The 16,122-nt window shown below is 39.0% G+C and overlaps 1 long non-coding RNA gene across 1 annotated transcript; it reads left to right on the top strand.

Annotated features, from left to right (window-relative positions):
• The first annotated feature begins 479 nt into the window (after positions 1-479).
• On the top strand, positions 480-15,399 carry LOC113966416. Its single transcript, XR_003533824.1, has 3 exons — positions 480-607; positions 7,780-7,833; positions 15,259-15,399. It is a non-coding gene; the product is annotated as an uncharacterized LOC113966416 (long non-coding RNA).
• The last annotated feature ends 723 nt before the right edge of the window (positions 15,400-16,122 follow it).

Below are 16,122 nucleotides of genomic sequence, written 5' to 3'. Positions count from 1 at the left end.
CAACATTTAGTACTTGTTAAAGGAATCCTTGAATACAGATAGAAATGTCTATGAAACTGAGTGATCTCCACTTCCTAGTGGGGCAGTATGGCAACATTTTCAAACCTGTACCAAAAGATTGAGGTACAATATGTACAATATGTAGACATTCTTTGTCCTTGCAGTTCCACACTCATATTAAAAGAAAAGGACTGTAGAAGGTTGCTTAGTCTACCCTTTACCAAGGGCATGATGAAGTACACGGTAGTGCACTGTATTGTACCATACTTCTAGCTATGGCTGATAGAAAAAAATCCAGCTTGTACTAAAAATATGCCATGGAAACTGTTGCTTTCCAGTGTCGTGTATTCCAGGCTGAAATAACTTGATGCTTTGAAAAGTTTTTCAGTGTCTTCTCTGAATCTCTGTATTTTTTTCTTGCTACAGTGCACTGTGGAGAACAACGTACGTCTGCTCTTTGCAAAGACTTTTCACATTTTGGAGATTGAGGCAGAAAAAGAGTTTGTAATAGTCAAGGCATTTTGACTGAAATGCAGAGAAACCTGAATTCGAAGAACTGCCTTTTAGTGATTGTGTCCAATGATACTTGAAAATACCCGGAACAAATGTAAGTAGAGCACTTGTCTGTGCCATGCTTTTAGTCCATCTTCTGCATAGTCTGGAGAAGTTACCAATTCTAGATTGACTAGAAGGATTAGGGATAGACAGAATCACATGAACAGCAATGTGCAAAATTGGTATTGAAAACTGCCTTAGAATCATGCATCTGATGATCAAGAGTGAGCTGAAAAGTAGACCTACAACTAGGAATAATGATTAATAAGGTATGTCAATTTTTTTAATAATACCACCAAAAGGAAAATGAGAATAACATTCACTAATAACCAAACTAGATAAAAGACAAGTTTTCTAGGTTTTAAATCTACTTTCATTGAGGGACCAGGTAAAGGTCAGGATACCGAGATTTTTAAATCAGTATTGAACTAATTTTTGCAGAAACACATGTTTCCAGTAAACCCTCACCTTTCAATCTGTATACACAAACCATTAATGAAGTTGACTGCACACAGAATATGTTCAAGCACAGATTTAAAAACCAAAGCTGCTTCATTATTAAGTGTATTTGTCATATTAATATCACATTTGTTCTGCCCTTTCAAGGGTATGAGATCCCTGATTTTAAAGAGACCTTTTCAAAAAGACTCCTGTGTTACCTATTTACATAAATTTAATTTCCTAAAACTTCCTCCTGTTATTTCTAGGTATTCTGCCCTCTCTACCTCTCTACATTGACAGTATTTTTCTTGATCATAAACAGAATTGGATGTCTCTGGATTTTATTTTATTCCAGTCAAGACAAGAAGAGTGCAGGAGCTCAAATAAATTATAACTTTGAATAACACTAGTTATAAAAGAATGGCAAAGCTTCTTGGCAACACATTTGTGAGCCAGAGCCAGAGAACCAGAGACTAATGTCTAGTAAAAGATGTCAGATTCAATTTTTGCTGCCAATGTCTGGCGAGAAAAATCTGCTCAATACATGGTTTACCTCATATGACCCAGTTGGCCCTCAGAGAAAGGATGCCTAATCGTCATAAAGATAGTGCAGGTAAATTATAAGGAAAGCATGTAGTACTTCCCTTACATCCTATTTCTTGCATATTATTGATTTCTGGATTTTAATACTAGGCATTTATCCATAACAGTACTGTTGGGGGCTTTTAGGAACTTCAGTCTACTTAAAATAGTGAAATATTTGGGATTTGAATCATTGCTGGCAGTGGGTACTAACCCAGTGGATTCAAGAGAGCTTCTGCTCTTCTTCACTGACACTATATCTCTTTGACCTCATTTTCATAAAGGGGGGGAATTGCAAAGTCCTTGTGTTTCTGTGAAAAGAGTACACTTCCTTTCCCTTTGGCTTCCCCCAGTGGCATCAAAACCATATATTGAATCATACAGTGTTATTTTAAGGGACAGAACACATGATTTCTGTCAAATACATGAAGCAGAGCTAGCCACGTTTCAGCTCCTGTTCCAGAAAGTTGGGAGATTGTATGCAGGATTTTGGTGGCCTATTGCTCAGTCCAGAAGCAGCTGTGAGAAGGTACTAACTAACCTGTACTAACTGTGATGAGCAAAAATGGCTAGAAAGTTTATCTGATTGGGGCAAATTGGCAGTAACAGCAGCTTGTATCCCAGAACTGTGACACCAGCACCGAAGTGACATTTCTGAGTATATGCCTCAGATATCCCAATAAATTAGAGATGGTATTTTTAAAATGCCATTTCTCTCAGGCTATATAGAAGCTGTTCCCTCCACAGTAAGCTCAGTGTGCACAAACTCTGACAGCTTGGCAAAGGCACGCTCTCCAAAAAAGTCTGAAAACAATCTGAAGTCCCATCTTTGCTACTTATTCCTGAATGGATCTCCATTAGGCACTTCATTATCTTGATAGCTTGATCCTAGAGAGGTCAATCCAATGACTATTTTTAAAAATTAGATACCAGAACACCTATCTTGCCCTCCTTGACAAAAGGAGGAAGAAAAAGTGCAAAGAAAAATTCCGGGTCAAGGGCAAGGCATCAGGTTGAAATTTATACCTATTTACCATAGAAATCTCAAATAATGTGTACACCACTTGAATTCCCTGAATACCGTTTCATTAACATGACAAGACGACTCTACAAAGCCAAGACATCAAATCAAAGCAAGAAAAGCATGCCCAAAATGAAGCAGAACTAAAGTTTCACCAGTTAACACTGACTGGCAAAATGTTAATCAAGACCAAGTTACTCAGTGCTCACATTGGTCAGCAGATTACCATTCAACAGATCATCTCTCTATGAGGCCCAAAATGTGCTCTGCTTTGGTATCAGCAGTTTCCGTGGTCATCAGGGACACCAGTCCACATTAGGGCTGCCCAGCACATTTAGTCCATGGTTGGAGACACGCCATTTGAAAAAAAAAACAACACAAACCAAACAAACAAAAAAACCAAACAAAAAAACCCAAAACAACAACAACAAAAATAAAACCCAAAATAATCTAAAGTTGTTTTCAGTGCTGCTTGCAGTATTCATGCCTGACAAGATTTCTAACTGACTATGCAACTCCCAGATAGCAAAGACACAATTTTCAGTATATAAAATCTGATGAATAAGCTGTCCTCTGGGGTTTGGCAGGACTTAGTAACTGCCTGAGATCTGCTGTAATTTTCTCCACTTGGACTAAATCTTTCATCATATGGGATGCTTGAAAGTTACACAACTAAAAGCCATCTTTAACCACTCAAAAAAGCAGGCTTGTTTTAGAGACTGAAAACTACAATTACATTAGGAGCATATGGGAACACTTGCTGTGAAAATCAGGCCATTGTCATAAATGAGTGCTTTAGGCAAACAAGTCTGGAATCAAAAGGCCAATAAACTGAACAGCATCATTGGTGAATGACCCACCAGCAGCATTCAGTCAAAAGCTTGGAGATAACAGTTTGGATTTCATTCATTAAGACTTGCATGCAATTAGTTTCCACAGCTGCTATTTAAGGTACATTATAGAGCAACAGTGAGAACTTTTTCAATTTGGGTTCGTGCTTTGAGTGCATATTTTATGAAGCATGTGTTTGGCTAATTTCATCTTTGCAGCCTCTTTGATGACATGCATTTTTGAAACAGATGCTTATGCCGATGGAGTGACATGTTCCAGGGTTAAGTGGGTCCTCCAAGACATAGCTCTGACTGCTTGCTGCTGGGGTCACTGAACTACTTCAGTGGTTTTATTTTAGCTCCCTGAAAGACATCACTTATTGCTTTAGCTTTTAGCAACATTCTTTTGCTTCCTAAAGACATTTTCTGACTTTAGCATGAATGCAGAGGACACTGTTCTAACAATTCAATCCGGACTAGTTTTATTATTTTCAGAGGCACTGTAATTAACCATGTCCTTGGGTTACATATTGGTTCATATGCCAAAAACCAATACATAGCATCAAGTGAATATTGTTAGTCAAATTTTTACAAGCCAGAGCAATCTCCCAGTTTGCAACCATCTCTCATGAAGAGACACACACGTCTATTCAGCACTTAAGAAAGTTTGCAAGAGAAGAGAAGTCCAGCTGCCTACTGAAAATTGCCAGGGACTGATATTCAACTCACAATTTAGTAATATTCTTATGTTTCTCACTTTGTCATTTGATCTCTCAGTGTTTCAGATCCCTCTCTGTCTAATGAGAATACTACAGCTCTCTCATCCTACAGTCTGTTGTTTTAAGGTGTAACTTTTCAAGGACTGGGAGACACTCTAATAGTATGGTAGGAAGTACCATGATTTTACTTCTATCTACAAACTGGTCTGTCTATGCCTATGTATCTCCTCTTCTATGTATCTCCACTAGAGAGTCATGCTCCCTATTGAACAGGACATTTTGAATAGCCATTTATTACAAGATCGGCAAACTTGCTCCTAAGGAGTCGAAATTGTCATTCAGAATCAGCACTTGTCTCCCTTCAAGGCTACAAGGAAACTTTACTATTTGCCTTCCAGGTATTTATCTATTCCTCTTCAAGTTCACCTCTTCAGGTTATGTTGTGTGAGAATAAGAGCAGAATAAGTGTAAGTCTGAGGTCCTTGTCATCATCCCCTTTGTCACAATATACAAGTACTTCATAGTCCCTAGGATAGCTACCCTTTCTTCACTGATGTGAAGTAGGTCACAGATAGTACCCCTCTCACAAGTGACACTCCCTACCTTTTATAAGGTAGTTTCTGACAGGAGATCTAGAGGAGCACTACAAAACAGTTTTTCAAAAAAAAAAAAAAAAAACAAATAAAAGAGTACAGTTCAAGTGCCTAATGTCCTTTTTTAGCTCTGAAGTGAGATTTAAATAGATTCTAGATGCCAAGTCCAGGTGTGGACTCTGACTTTGTTAAGCATTCACATCCTCTAGCTTTGCCAAAAAGGATCTCTCAAGTACTAAACCCGTGTTTCTGCATATGCTCAGAACAGCTTCTGATTTGGCAAGCCTCATCCACCCCTACATCTGCTGTTCAAGTGTTTAATCTGATGTCTCTGGTAATTCCTATCCCAACCTTCTATTACAATCTAGTTTGGGGATAATTTGTGAACTGGCATTGGTAGGATTTATTTATTGCAGATCAAGCCAATTTATAGTGTTAATAATGCTATTGTAGGAACATTAACAGATCTCCAGAGTTTCTTCCTGAGCAGTTAATCTGGTTTATGTGAAAATCCTGAAAAAACACATATTTCTTCTACTCATAGTTGATGTTCAGACATAATTTTGGCTAAAACAAAGCATCTGGATATCCTGAGGATGTTTCGATTATCATCTCACCAGATAGGCATTATTTTCTGTAGAGCGAAAATGCTGCAGAATAATTTGTCCTTATGCAAGTCAACAAGTATTTACTGAATCAAAAACCACCCATCTGCGTCAGAGAAGACAGACGTAGAATACATTTGGAAGAGAAGGAGCATACAGTCGTAGAAATGGCAGGTTTTCTGATCTAGAAGGCATGGAGCTTTGTGTCAGTTCTTCAGGAGATGAAAATGAAGGGTCAGAAAAGAAACAGAGGCATTGTATTTCCATTTCCTACAAAACCCAATAAATAAATAAGAAATATCTGACATTCAGTTTACCCTATATTTGTTAAGTATGGTGATTATTAACCTAAAGCTATAGATTAAAGACCGGCAGTTTTAAATACACTCCATTAATTTAGAGAATAACTGGAAAATATTCTTAGTCCCAGCACCTGCTGTTGAATTCCCCTGCTTTTCTGTGGTTTTGCTATTACATTTTCCAATTTAAAAAAAAAGAAAAAAGCAAAGCAGACTAGACAGAAGATATTGACAAATGCCCAAGGTAAATAAACTGGAAAAATGGTAAGAAAATTATATATAACTTTCTCTAATAGTAAAGGGAATATAAAGTGAATAATATCAAGTTAAGAGAAAATTCTGATGAAAAAGGTAAAAAATGGAATGGTGTTCCTTTTAAACAAATATCCAAAATGTCCCCTGAATCCTAATGGGTGAAAGCCTCCTGTGTTGCTTCAACACAGAATATGGAATATGAATCAATCAATTTATGCAGTAGATTAATTACACATTTTTAATGTGAATCAGATCTCTCAGGTTCTGTACTTATAAATATCACCTTTATTGGCCCTGTATGAGAGCTTGGTGCCAAGACCACCCAGTGACATGGCTTTACTTTGAGGGATGGAGGAAACTGTATAGTCTTAAATTCTCATGCAAATGCTGATTCTCAAATTCCTAACTTAAAGAATAGGAAGATGGAAACTCACAGTGCATTTACAACAAAAACACCCTTTGCACCTGGAAGAGAAAAAGTCACTTGTGAAGTTTCCTTCTGGGTTTCCCTGTGCTTCTCTAGGATGTCTCCAAAAGAGAAAAAAAAGTTTTATCTTAAAGGCAATTATCAAAAATCCATTACTTCCAGTTCAGGGCATTCTGCAGGTGCTTGAGACACTGCATCATTAAATCCCTTCTGCTGTTCTAAAAGGGAAAGACCTAAAATGGGAAAGAAGGCCAGTACCATGTTAAACTACTTAAGAGGTCAAACAAAATCTGACTGCAGCCAGCAATGTTTGGATTTTTCCTTTGGCACAGAGAACAAGCTGTACATTATCCAGTAAATGTGTACTCTACAAGGGGTCACAGGAAAAAAACATCTGCCCATACTGAGCGGCTTCTTCAGTCCCCTTTTGTTGCCAAGTTCCTAAAAAATGCCCAGAAACATCCAGTCTGACGCATCAGATCCCTGCCCCTTCCTGGACTGGTGGGTACGTGTCCACCCCAGACCCCTGTGCATTAAACATGATGTGGACTATGCAGAAAGATCGGCAAGAGCACTCATGAAGTGTTTGCTTGTCTTTCTCCTGACAAGGCTGCACCTCTTAAGTTTTTTATCCCAACTTGAAGGGGATTGTGGAAACCCTGAGAGGGAGAGAGAGCTCCTCACTCCTTTTTTTGCCTCCAGTCCACAGACCTAAAAATCAAGTATGTTCCAGCCTTACCCTGATGACAATTTGTCTACTTGCAAGAAAGGAGATAAGATTCTCATCTCAATAGAGAGCATAAAACCAGCCCGCTTCCAATGCATTGACTCTCAATAGAAAACCAGCAAAGCAGGAGGTGGTGAAACCTCCCTGGAGAGAGCATAGCAGCACAGGAAAAGTATGTGGCATAGGGAGGGGGAGTTGCAGTAGCATTTTCTGACCCATGTTTTTCCTGTGAATATATATTAAAATATATACATAGGCTTGTGTCTGTGTATTTGTCAGTCTCCAAAGACACAAAATATACAGCTTTTGTCAGTATCAACGGGGATGGACTTTCAAAAAAATCAGCTGTTCTGAGACACACTGAAAAGAAGAGTCACATCATAAATGTGGGGAAAACCTTTTTCACTTTCATATACCTGTAGCTTTACAGAGTCTAGGGCTGATTTTTGGCAGAGTAAAGCAAACAAACATAAGGAGAACTCCGTGGTGCACCAAATATGGTGCACTTTATAGTTATCTGCACTCAAGACTCATTTTTAGTGTTTCAATATTGTCTAGAATAGCAGTAATCTGCAAAAGGGATGGAAATGATTTCTCTCTTCTTTTTCTGAACGTGCTATGTACTATCCCGACTTTACCAAAAAAATTTAGATTGGAGCCGGCCTAGGTATTTGGCTAATACGCTGGCTTCCTGCCTTCACCTTCAGCTTTTTTCTTTCCTCTAGGCATAGAAAAACTCAGCGTTCTGCTTAAAAATGAAGAAGTCGTGACACCTAGCGGTGAGTCAAACACCAAAACTTCTATTTCCTACAGGATTCGCACGCGTTTTCCATAGGCAAATTGTTCTCGATCAGACTGCAACGCAAGAGATGTGGGCATTACCCTCATAGCTCCAGACATCAAGGCAGCCCCTCATTTCTTTTGCAGTCCCCTGCATGTGTGTATGTGTGTGTGTCTCTTGTTGTATCAGGTTCCTGTGCCTCTCCACAGAGGCCGTATCACTAAGGTCCACTGTGAGGCCCCTGGTCATGCTCCCTGTTGAACATGACATTTTTAATAGCCATTTATTTCGAGATCAGGTTAAGTGCCTTGACTTTGGAGAGAAAGGGAGCATGGCAGAATCCTGGCATAAGACCAACTGGGAATTTCAGACTCATTTTCTTGTCGAGTACTTATTCATCAAGGCTGTTTTTAGATGGTGACTCAAAAATGTATTGTATGGCATGCTGCGAATTCCTGGCAGGCAGCTTAAACTGACTCAGTTGCTGGCAAATTCTTTTGCTTTTGAAGACTACTCGGAGTCTGCCTTGGTCAGCAGCAGTCAAAAAGTACATACTGGCTGTGAGACCATGACAAGAAGTCACACTGAAAAGCAGTAAACCAGTCTAGACATGTGCAAAAAAATTATAGGTTCTTTCCAAACAGTGGCAAGCCTTGGAGATTTTTTTTTATTTATTTTTTTAGGGAAGCAGAACAGTGTAGAGTTGTGCTAGCAGTAACTAGGCTGCAATCACCAAGTGGCAAGATTTCTTGGCTTGTTGAGCTAACTGGCTGGGGACTGGCCATTTTTTATCACAGGAATGAGCTTCAGTGCAAGAAATTTCAAGTCAAAACATCACTGTAGGTTGTTCAGGATTCTGGGGGCATAGCAGTGCAGCCTCACAGTTTCATGTCCATATTTGTTCATGCTATATCAAGCATACTTTCCATTGCCTTCAATAAGACAAACTCCTTCCTCCTCCTCTGTCTTTCAGAAGACATGCATGATAAAATCGCATGTTGTAACCAAGGAACGGAAACTAAATTCCTTGAATATACATGATTTGCTTTATCTTAATATTTATTTTACCGCATGTCCACATGTATTAGTACCTGTAACTTCCCCAGTTTGCTGTCTTGGGTATAATTAACACTTCTACCACCTGAGTGTCTGAATATAAGGCAAGTGAATATAAAAACATCGGCTCTGTCCAAAATGTTCCAGTTTCCATCCCTTGAATCATCAGCATGTGAGCTATTCTGTGCCAATATTAATAACCATTGCTCATGGCTTTCAAGCAACTCAAACTATTTAAAAATTAATTCTGTTTACAGTGCCTTCTAGAGGAAGTATTTTGTAAGAGTGAATAACTCAAACTGACTAGTGGCTACCCACAAAATATGACTATCCAGTAACAAAATGAATCATTTAGAACTTGTTGGCAAGGAAAGAGCATATTGTTGGAGAAAATATCAAGCGGAGATCAGATCCAGGAACTGGGAGTCCTGGGTTCTCTTTCCACCATACCATACATTTCCCATGCTGCTCTGACAAAGGCAGGCCTAACTGCAGTAGTGTAGGCAGCTTTTAGCCCCTACCACCCCAAATCACACTGTTTACTTTTTTTACACTGAGCTGTAGGCTGGGGGGCCCTGTTCAGCTGTGGCTCCTAGAAACACTTGTAGTCATGGGTTGGAGCCCATAGGCATGCCAGGTTATGCTTTGCGTTTGGTTTTCCCTCTGTAAAATGGAGATGGCTACCAACTGATGCATGTCAAGTTGTTTAAAGTCCCTGTTAGGGGCCAAGGGCTAGTATTACTTCAATCTTCACTGAAGAGAAACAACACAAAATGGAAAAACAATACTAATGCTGACAGCTCTAGAACTTGAAATAGGTAATGCAGCCATGGACAGAACCAGTGCAGGCAAAGTTTTTGAGGTGCTAAATAGAGAACATGACTTTGGGCTGTAGGTCCAACAGCAATGATGTGTTTGATCATTCTCATGCCAGGCAGGACAGTCCTCTGCAGTCTGTGTTACATGGGTACACACACCAGAACCTTTTCTATCTGTTGCTCTTGCATTTTCATGATTTCCCTACTAAGAGATAGGACAGAGATAGCCTCAAGGTATAAAGTAGCTGTCAAAGATGCACTGAGGAGTAAATATCTGGATGATAATCGCTCACATAGGAGTTTGAATGCTCTGCTAGGATGTGTTTTTTAAGTTACTTTCTGTAGTGAGTGCAGAGGTGATATGGACACTGAATCCCCAGGGTATCACACTCCCTTGCATGGCTAAGCACTGGATCCAGTGATACGGTCTCATCAGTCTGAGTGGAGGGGAAGATCACCTTCTCTGCCCACACTCTTCCTTATGCAACCACAGAAGCCGTTGGCTGCCTTCGCTGCAGAAGCACATCCCTAGTTCATGTTCAACTTGTTGTCTATCAGGACATCCATCTGATGTCTAGTTCCATATTAATGGCTTGTTCCAGCTGTAGCTTTCTTCAGCTTCCTTGATGTAATGGCTTGAGTTTCTTTTTAATACATAGATAAACAATCCTGGTCTGTTGCATGGGCTCTTTCTGCATCAATGCTATTTAATTATCCAGTAGCACCGGGACGTCTAAAAAGGCCTCCGGGCTGTTGACCAGTTTAGCAGAATGGAGGCATACTTAACTGCCTAGACCCAAGAACCAGCTGCATGTTACTGTGTTTTCTGTTGAACCAGGGTAATATCAAAGCTCTTGCTATGCCATAAGCTTTAATGGCATCATAACAACTGTAGAATAGGTTTAATTGAGGGAGGAGCTGCTTTTCCTGGTTGTTGTCTTTCTTGTGGACAAAACAATGACATGTTCTCTATGTACATATTTGGGGCACCTCTCAAGTCTACATCTCTTTGTCCTACAGCAGGAAGGGAAATTCACCCTTCCCCTGGTGATTGAGTGAAATTCTCCTACAAAACCCACGACTGCTGTCTCCAAAGAGCAACGAAAATGAACACAGTCGGTTAACACTCCAAAAACAGGAAATACCCATAACCAACACTCTATGTCATCACATAACCTAGATTTCAGTTGAGAATTTGGGTGTTGTTTTAGATAACAAAATACAACATGTGTTCATCATTAATCTTCTTGAACATTTGTTTGGCCAGAAACTCTCTCTGATCAACTCACTTATGTAAACAGGTCTATGCTTCGGATCACAGTGGTAAGATGTTATTCCAAGTACTTGCATTATAAGGAATCTCTCCAAAACTCTAGTGAGATACATTTACTGACAGCCTTAGTATTGGTGTCTGTACCCCAAAGACTTACATGTCCAGTTTAGATTTCAAAATTTAATAAAAATTTATCTTGCCTTAAACGGGGAAAACATTACCTCTAAAAAAATCTACTGTTTCTTCCTGCTCTATCTGCAGTTTCAATATCAAACACTTTTGCATCTGCTTTGCAAAGAACTGAAAACCGTTTCTTCTTTCATTATCAAAAGGCAGATGTATTCATTGCAGCTGAACACCCTTTCATCATGTAACTTGATACCATTCATCATGTAGTTCTTTTTACAGGTACAGAACCATATAGAAAAAAAGAAAGAAAGAATGAGAAAAATAAGCTTTGTTTATTTAAGGAAAATAAATGTTACATTTTGGTTGTGTCAGTTAGTTCTGGGCATAACTGGTGTATTTTTTTTATGTTTGAAAATGTAGGCACATAAACTATCAAAAATTTTACTTGCAGAATATTGGTGGACTAAATTAAAACATGCAATTTCCTACAAGCTCTTGCTCCCCATAGTTGGTTGGTCTCTTCATGTCTTTTTGTTTCAGACCGAAACAAGAACATGCAAACGTTCTCTAGCTGTGTGTGAGCAGGGAGCAAGGCTTTCCTGGAGTTGTTATCACTGCAGCTACTTACTGACTGTGAACCTTGCCCAAACTTCTTTGTCTCTCTTTCTGCGTTTGCAAAATGTAAAATATATCTAAGAACTAGCCAAGAGCCAAATATACTTACTTGTTAGTGGGAAAGTTAGTTCTTCACAATCAAAAGAGTTAAGGATTTGATTGCTTGAAGGTTAATCCAAGGCTTTAAACAGTCTAATAGCAATTCATGTCCAAATAGAAGGAGCCTCAAGTTTGCAACAAACACAGCCATTAGAAATATTTATCATTGAGTCAAAGCATTGAAGAGGATTAATCTCAACTGCGCCAATTCCAGAACACAGTATCTTAACTGCATTGCATATCTTGGACATTGTCCTGAAACGCTTCCGAAGATTGTAGAGATAAAGAACTCTTGAGATATGGTTTTGTTTTGCTTTTAAATCTGTAATTCAATTTACCCAGGACAATTGTTTTAAGAACTTCTTACAAAGTCCTGCATTCAGTAGCTGGGAAAATGGTACAGAAAAGACTGTGTTAAGTGGCATATAGAGTAATAAGGAAAGTACAAAAACTAGAAAGGACAGAGTAAGGGGAAAAAAGACAACTATGCTGGCTCTTAATATTTTAAAGGGCTGAAGGAATGAAAATAGGTTACTTTTGTAAGTGGAAAGTGAATTTGGTAGCTTTAGAAAGATGACAGCTGGTATAAATGACATGGCTGCTTCTCCCTCCTTTTTGGCAGAAATGTACCCCTCAGCAAACATGCTGCCATTCAGCTGCATTTTACTGCTTTTAAATGAATTTTAAAGCTGTATCTGCAATTCTGCAGAGCTTGTAATTAGACAATCAGAAATGCTGATGAATGAAATTAACCGAAGTCATGTGTACCCTTCCAAATCCAAGAGTATTAATGCCACCCTTTTTCCGTTTGGATTTCTGTCCTAGCATACTGAACCAAACAGTCGTAAGTCTTCAATATACTGGGGGTTTTTTTCTGCCAAGTATTGCTCTGCAGCCCCTCCATTTATGCAGCTTGGCCTGACACAACGCAGTCATGACAAAATTTCATCCAGAGATATTATCCGATTAGTATCTACAAGTGATTGAGATCCATAGAAGTCTAGATTGGGTGTCTGGAGTTGTTGGAAATTACAAAAATCCATTTTAGCCTGTTACATAAACTTGTTTTGAAGGCAAAAAGAAATTAGAAGCAGATAGGTTGGCTCACATAAAACAGATAGTTAAAACAATTGCGATAGTGAATATTTGCAGCTATTTGGTCATGCAATGATTACAACAATGAGAAAAATAGGAGGAAATGTTTGTAGCTGAAGTCACCAAACTGTACCGTAAGTAATGGTCATGGAATGTGGTTGTCAGCTTTCATGTTGTTTATCTGAACAGAGGCAGAGGAAAACTGATTGGGAAGAGCTAATGTCATCATAGCTGTCATCTGAATCCCTCAGAGGGATCCATCATTACACTAACACACTTCTAATAGATCCCTGCTCTGGTGCTAAACCTGGATTTTGTCTGGATATGTCCGGGGAGAAAAACTACTTGGGAGCCCTCATTTCCTGAGTCACAGCTTTGGAGCACATTCACTATCTGAATAGCTTTGGGGAAAAGCATGTTAAAGGTAAAGCAAGTAAGGTCTTGAGCTATCTTTTTCAGAATCTGGACAGCTTCAAGGCTCCTTCTTACAACTTGAAAACTCAGTCTTTCAGATTTCATTATTCCTGGACTTCAAATATATGTAGAAGTTTAAGAATGCAAACAGAGCCAAACACCTCCCAGTCTGCTGTCAAGATAATTTTGTTTTGATACTGCCAAAATGTAACGTTTAGATTCTGGGGTTTTTATACTTTTGCTTCCAAAACCAACTTCAGATTTCCTGTCTTTCCTTCTGAGGTGGTATCATTTCCTTTCTCCTCTTCATTCCATCACTCTCCAGTTTCCATCCTGAAGAAAATAATGACTGTGAAAAGCTCCATAGTTCAGCAACACAGAATCAATAGAATGTTAAGTGTTGAAAGGGACCTTAAAGATCATCTAATCCCAACACCCATCATGGGAAGAGCGAAACTGTCACAAGAGGCCCAGTAAACTGATGTTGTAGAAATGGTCTGAACATACCTGGATAATTTGGAAATAGGATTTTAGCCATGAAAAAGCTTCTCTCTAATGGAAGGAAAAGCAAGCTGGGCAATGACCAGTTTAAATATTCTTGGTTTTCTCTTACACATGATACATTTTCTTCATATTCTGCTCTGTTACGGCCAAAGTTAAAACTACCATGATCTTCATACCAAGCCTATATCTGGAGGATTGTCTAAGTCTTCTGGTTGCTCTGGATGTTACTGTTTCAGTAAGAAGAGATTTACAACAGTTGTATTAAATTTCTGTTAGTTTCTGTCTAATTTATGAGGGAACCAAAAAGTTACATAATTTCAGAAAGTGATTGGATAGAATATTTACCTAAGGTGCTACTGATTGTTACGCAAAACACTGAAGTGATGTCAAATGCAGACTGAGCAAACTGGCCCTGTTACTGAAGCTGTTTACAAATGACTGCAATGCAGGTTTGAAATGGTCAGTGCTCAAAGTGGTCTTGGTATGAGACACAGCGTGGGAAAGGAATCAGTTTCCTCTTTTGTAATGGGGGTTATCTGAGTTTATTTCACATTTATTCTGTATAAAGTACTGGTATTAAAATTTAAAACTACTTGATGCTGCATTTCTAAGGACCTAAATGGTTGCCCATTTCTGAGTATCTTTTGGGTGTTAAAGGTGCCTGCAATCTGACTATGCATCCAGCTTTTGCAAATGGGCCTGTTTCTCCAGTTGGCCTCTCTCTTAGTGATCCAAACCAAAATGCCTGCTCCAGAGGTCCCTGTTTTGAGGACATTTCCATGTTAATATCTGAATTTTGCTGCATGATCTTGCCCACAGAGGCAGACAGCAATGTCTGTCTACTGCTCATAGTAAGCATTTTTTCAGTTTCCAGGAGCTGTGTCTGTGCTCAGAGGGAGCAGCCAGACTGTTCTCAAACTATGTTCAGGGTCACACAGAGGAGACACCCTCTTGGAAGCTGCCTAGCTTTTTATTCCTTCCATCAGTCTAAAATAAGTGCCATTGAAAAGGTCTCATTCTTCTTTGTGTATGCAAAGACCATGGGAACACTTACAAGTCAATCTCTTTCAGATACTGCATACAAAATCAGAGGAAATAACAATGTTTGGATCTTTCAAGAAAATCTTAAGTGTCCAGATTTCTTTGGCAGACATTCCCACTTTGTTTTTCCAAGCTGAGAAGCATGGAAGTGCCCCTTTCACCTCTTTTCTCCCTGTCACTCATAAGTTTAAGGCTGATGATACTTGAACTGAGAGATAAAATTTAAAAGTGAATGGAAAAACACATCCAGCTGACCCAAAGGGGAACCACGTCCTCTACCTGCTGCTGCCTTCTTCCACATGTTTTACCTTCTTTCTGCAGGTTGACTCACTACATTGTTCTGCCATTTACTTATCTTCTGTTTTCTCTGTGTGCACAGCAAATCTCTGATGCTCATGGGACTGTTCCAAGTTCAACAAAATTTCATTTTCTGAAGATTATAAGATTCCTCCAACTCCAGTCAAGATCTTGAGCCAGAGGGAGGTCCAGTTTGCATAAAACTAAAGCGCTGCCACAGGCAAGTGACACATATATCTCATCAATAAAGTTTTCAATCTGAAAGTGTTATTTTCTATGTGGGAAAAGTCAGCTTAAGTGACTATAAACTGTTGCTGAAATTTTAACTGGAATTATGCACACAGTCCTGGCTGGCATAAGCAGAAAATATTTTCACAGACGTCCACTGTTCTGACCCACAGATAGAGTTCAAACAAACACTGATGGGAAAATTAAATTAGAAGTACAGGATATTGTCCTTCATTCTCTGCATTCAGGCTACTCAGATGGCAGAATCTGAAATTTATATGGCATTTTAATTGATCATAAACAAACTCAAACTGATTCCAAGGTTGGATCTGAACAGATTTCATACATGAATATTTAATATTCATAATGTTTGCCAGAAGGACTATTCTGAATGTTGAAACTTTGCATTCATCTGCAAAACAAGGAAAGTGAACAGTGGAAACTTAGGCAGAACATCCTATTAACATGCTTCACATGCTACTCTGTGCTGGGCTATGGTGATACAGAAAACAGCTTTTTACTCCAGAAATCCTTTACGAGGGTCTTGTGTTGATAACATATTGATAGTGAATCAGACCCTGATATTTTGACAGTAGAAGAGCCCTTAATTTTTAAAGATACTGCCCATCTGTGGACTTATTAAATCTAAATAAACTGTATGTCCAAGGCAATTTTATTCCTTGCATGACAAACCTAGGTTGCTTTTAATCTGATCCCC

The sequence above is a fragment of the Neopelma chrysocephalum genome, unplaced genomic scaffold (genome assembly GCF_003984885.1).
Source record: "Neopelma chrysocephalum unplaced genomic scaffold, ASM398488v2 Primary Assembly neopelma1_60, whole genome shotgun sequence".
Classification (NCBI taxonomy): Eukaryota; Metazoa; Chordata; class Aves; order Passeriformes; family Pipridae; genus Neopelma; species Neopelma chrysocephalum.
This window is presented reverse-complemented; position numbering and strand designations above follow the sequence as displayed.